We start from the raw sequence: 5,701 nt of genomic DNA, 5'->3' as shown, positions 1-5,701 counted from the left end.
AACCTCAGATATGCAGATGACACCACCCTTGTGGCAGAATGTGAAGAAGAACTAAAAAGCCTCTTGATGAAAGTGAAAGTGGAGAGTGAAAAGTTGCCTTAAAGCTCAATGTTCAGAAAACTAAGATCATGGCATCCGGTCCCATCACTTCATGGGAAATAGAGTGGGAAACAGTGGGAAAAGTGTCAGACTTTATTTTTGGGGCTTCAACATCACTGCAGATGGTGATTGCAGCCATGAAATTAAAAGACGCTTACTCCTTGGAAGAAAAGTTATGACCAAACTAGATAGCATATTGAAAAGCAGAGACGTTACTTTGCCAACAAAGGTCTGTCTAGTCAAAGCTATGGTTTTTCCAGTGGTTATATATGGATGTGAGATTTGGACTGTGAAGAAAGTTTTGATTCGGTTCGGTTCAGTCGTTCAGTCGTGTCCGAATCTTTGCGACTCCATGAATCGCAGCACGCCAGGCCTCCCTGTCCATCACCATCTCCCGGAGTTCACTCAGACTCACGTCCATCGAGTCTGTGATGCCATCCAGCCATCTCATCCTGGGTCGTCCCCTTCTCCTCCTGCCCCGAATCCCTCCCAGCTTCAGAGTCTTTTCCGATGAGTCAACTCTTCGCATGAGGTGGCCAAAGTCCTGGAGTTTCACCTTTAGCATCATTCCTTCCAAAGAAATCCCAGGGTTGATCTCCTTCAGAATGGATTGATTGGATCTCCTTGCAGTCCAAGGGACTCTCAAGAGTCTTCTCCAACTCCACAGTTCAAAAGCATCAATTCCTCGGCGCTCAGCCTTTCTTACAGTCCAACTCTCATATCCATTCATGACCACAGGAAAAGCCATAGCCTTGATTAGACGGACCTTAGTCGGCAAAGTAATGTCTCTGCTTTTTAATATGCTGTCTAGGTTGGTCATAACTTTTCTTCCAAGGAGTAAACGTCTTTTAATTCATGGCTGCAGTCACCATCTGCAGTGATGTTGAAGCCCCAAAAATAAAGTCTGACACTTTTCCCACTGTTTCCCACTCTATTTCCCATGAATTGATGGGACCGGATGCCATGATCTTAGTTTTCTGAACATTGAGCTTTAAGGCAACTTTTCACTCTCCACTTTCACTTTCATCAAGAGGCTCTTTAGTTCTTCCTAACTTTCTGCCACAAGGGTGGTGTCATCTGCATATCTGAGGTTCTTGATATTTCTCCCGGCAATCTTGATTCCAGCTTGTGCTTCTTCCAGCCCAGAGTTTTTCATGATGTACTCTGCATAGAAGTTAAGTAAGCAGGGTGACAATATACAGCCTTGACGTACTCCTTTTCCTATTTGGAACCAGTCTGTTGTTCCATGTCCAGTTCTAACTGTTGCTTCCTGACATGCATACAGATTTCTCAAGAGGCAGGTCAGGTGGTCTGGTATTCCCCTCTTTTTCAGAATTTTCCAGTTTATTGTGATCCACACAATCGAAGGCTTTAGTATAGTCAATGAAGCAGAAATAGATGTTTTTCTGGAACTCTCTTGCTTTTTCCATGATCCAGCTGATGTTGGCAATTTGATCTCTGGTTCCTCTGCCTTTTCTAAAACCAGCATGAACATCAGGGAGTTCACGGTTCATGTATTGCTGAAGCCTGGCTTGGAGAATTTTGAGCATTACTTTACTAGTGTGTGAGATGAGTGCAATTGTGCAGTAGTTTGAGCATTCTTTGGCATTGCCTTTCTTTGGGATTGGAATGAAAACTGACCTTTCCCAGTCCTGTGGCCACTGCTGAGTTTTCCACATTTGCTGGCATATTGAGTGTAGCACTTTCACAGCACCATCTTTCAGTATTTGAAACAGCTCAACTGGAATTCCATCACCTCCACTAGCTTTTTTTTGTAGTGATGCTTTCTAAGGCCCACTTGACTTCACATTCCAAGATGTCTGGCTCTAGATTAGTGATCACATCATCATGATTATCTGGATCGTGAAGATCTTTTTTGTACAGTTCCTCCATGTATTCTTGCCTAGCACCAAAGAATTGATGCTTTTGAACTGTGGTGTTGGAGAAGACTCTTGAGAGTCCTTTGGACTGCAAGGAGATCCAACCAGTCCATTCAGAAGGAGATCAACCCTGGGATTTCTTTGGAAGGAATGATGCTAAAGCTGAAACTCCAGTACTTGGTCACCTCATGCGAAGAGTTGACTCATTGGAAAAGATTCTGATGCTGGGAGGGATTGGGGGCAGGAGAAAAAGGGATGACAGAGGATGAGATGGCTGGATGACATCACTGACTCGATGGACGTAATTCTGAGTGAACTCCAGGAGATGGTGATGGATAGGAAGGCCTGGCATGCTGCGATTCATGGGGTCGCATGAGTCAGACGCGACTGAGTGACTGAATTGAACTGAACTGACACTGTGGTGTTGTATCTTACGGTGGAATCTAAGGACACTGTGAGGCAGCTAGAACTCTTAAATCCGGATGAGAATGCAAAGTACTGCAAACATCTTAAACAGTTTGATAGTTTCTTAAAAAGTTAAACACTTACCTGCCTATAAGATCACTATAACCCAGTCATTCCACTTTTAGATATTTACCCAAGGGGATGAAAAAGTATATGCCCACACAAAAGACTTGTGTAATAATGTACTTACAACTTTATATGTAATAGTCAAAAACTGAAACAGGACTTGCAGAATGACAGACTTGTGAACCTTTTCCTTGGCGAAATAACTGTGATTATAAAAATGATAAAGGCCCCAAACCCTTAGTCATTTAAACTCACTGGAAACTCTCCTAAGGATATACAGCAAATATATAATTATTTATGCAATGAGCATTTGTGACACTTGAGTTATGCCCCGTTTCCTCTTTTTCCACTCCCAGCTCAGCGTAATAGAAAATTCACTCCATCAGGTGCAGCCAAGATGATGCGGCTAAGCTTGCTCCAGATCTTCATGAGAAACTATGGTGTCTCCTCAGGAAGAGAAGGCTGCAAGCATTTCTCATCCTTCCAAGTTCTGTCTTGCATCTGGCAGAAGCTGAATTCCGAACAAATGCAACCAAGAAACAGGGCTCCCTTCCCTCATTCAGTCCTCACTCTCAGCATTGAGGCTCTACCAAGGAAGGCAGACTGAGAATAATGGGACCCCATGTGTTAATAAATGTAGTCCTTTCCCCAGCTTGCTCATGGGACAGAGATTCCATGATGGTAAGAGGAAAGCTGAGAAACCAGAGGCTACCATCCTCACCCAGCACCCTACTTATAAAGTAAAGGAGTCACCACATGAGAATAGTCCACCATCATCTCTCACGGTTCTGGGAAAATGACTCAGAGATTTTGCCCATGGGGAGAGGCAGACCATAAAACCAGAAGACTCCAAAGACCTCTTCAGGTGAGCTGACTTGACTGGGAGTAGAGTAAGAGAAAATTCAAGTCTAATGGCACCTGTGAAATTAATGGGAATTTGGAATTCTAGTATGTACAGGAGATTGGAGACTCTAAGAGAGCAACCGAGTAAAACATAGGGCAGTTGATTTATCAGGAAAAGAAACAGCTAAAATGACCTCTTCTCTTTTCAGAACAAACCTCAAAACTGCCTTGAAAACCTACTCCTGAAAAGGGGCCTGTTCCTGATTGGGTCAGACCATGGAGCAATTTATACTGCAAGGCAATGTCAAAAAGTTAGAACAATCAGCTGGCAATTAGGAAGCCTAGCCAACTGAGTGTAATATCAAAAGAGGCAGATAGCTTAACACAAAGAACTGGAGAAGACTCAAAGAGAGCTCTGTTAAGACACTGTCATTTTTGACTTTGCACACATCCAAGGCAGCACTCTCTAAGAGGTGATATCAGAGGTATCACATTGCAGGGAAATGGACTTCACTAAAACAATCCAGTCCAAACACTAATCAAATGAACAAGCAAGCAAAGCAACAAGATGTCCTGAACAAGGGAGATTAGCATCCAGAGTTACTACAACATATTATCTGAACAGCCAGTTTTCAACAAAATAGTACGAGGCACACAAAGAAATGGGAAAATGAGATCCATACACAGGAGAAAAAACAAGCAAGTAACAGAAAATGTCTATAAGAGGGCCAGGTGTCTGACTTAGCGGATAGTCTTCAAGGCAACTATAAACATATTTTAAAAAAAACTAAAGGAAATCACTCCTTAAGAAGTGAAGGAAAGAGTTCCATTTCTGGTTGACAGTCTCTGAGGACATACTTCCTAGTGAAACTGATGAGAAACATGAAAGGACAAACACTTAAAGAGATTATGTTGAATGAAAAATGCCAGACAAAATTAAGTACATGCTATAACAGAAAATGTAAACATTATATTGAGAAAGTCAGATGAGTGGTTGCCTGGCTATGCAGGGGGGTGGTGGAGGAAGGGTGCTGAAACTTTTGGGGGTGATTAATGTGTAAATTCTTTTTATGGTGGTGATCCTTTCATAAATTATATATATATATAAAAGTTTACAGTTTAAATATTGATAGTGTTTTTCTTTTTTTTTTCTTTTAAATTGTTCTTTTTATTTATTTTTTTTTTCAAATGCAAAGTTTGATTTTAATCATTTTGTTAGTATTTGAAATTTAAATAAGTGATGCAAATTCCACATTTTCAGAACCATTATCTCTTAGCACACTTTCATTGGATAAATATTGATAGTGTTTTTCATGTAAATTCTTCATAAAGCTCTCTAAAAATGTTGCACAAAAGTATAATAGGAAAAAGCTAACAGAAAGAATGTGGGGAATCACAATTCCATGGAGGTTTATCCTTTAACTCAGGAAATATCTTTAAATGCTTCCTTCCCCAAAAATGCACTTCAATGTCTCATTATAAAGACTATTAATTTTTTTCAAATTATATAGAATTAACACCAAAACAACACAAAATTCACCCTGCAGGCAGACAGAAACAGGATGAAGTCCTCTACCAATCCTCATACTCCTTTGCAATTTGAAGGTTATTCTAAATGCAGAATGGTTTGATTACTTGAACATCTGCAAAGAGATAGCTTGTTCCTTTCTCAGATTACTGTTTATCAAACTTCAGTGTGTATATGAATTACTGTGCTTATTTTATATACAAAATACAATGACATATATGAAATATATTGACAATCTCGGGAGGTTGCAAGTGCAATTTGGTTAAGGTGTGATTTTTGCCTTCCAAGTATGAATGCAATCAAAATCAAAGCCAAAGGCATTCAATCAAAGCATTACTGTATCACAATGGATATATCATCAGAATTACAAGGGTACATAGTAAGGAAGCTTTATTCCCTCAGTAAGTCATCATTTATATGAAAAATAACAGCAGGAAATACAAAGAAGTAGCAGATAAATACAGAAGCGGAAGGTGTTTTTTAGTCCTTCATGACTATTTAAATCTTGAGGCATGGTCAGAGAAATTCAATGTGCAGTAAAGTAAGCGATATAACTCCTATTTTCAAAAACCTCTTTTTTGTTGTAGTACCATTAGTAATATGAAATATGTTAATCACTTAAACATATAATTTGCCATTAAACACCTTAATTTGGAAGACATGTTTGACTATACTCGAGAACTAGTCACCAGCAAAACCCATTAAAAATTTTCAGTAAATACAAATAGAATATGGGTAATAAAATAAAGTCTAACCTTTTGTTTTTTTGTGCTCCATCTAGTTTTGCATGCTCACAGGTTGCCATGGGCAGAGGTCCTGA

The sequence above is a fragment of the Capra hircus genome, chromosome 5 (genome assembly GCF_001704415.2).
Source record: "Capra hircus breed San Clemente chromosome 5, ASM170441v1, whole genome shotgun sequence".
Lineage (NCBI taxonomy): Eukaryota > Metazoa > Chordata > Mammalia > Artiodactyla > Bovidae > Capra > Capra hircus.
The sequence above is the reverse complement of the archived record's forward strand: the minus strand, read 5'-3'. Positions refer to the sequence as shown.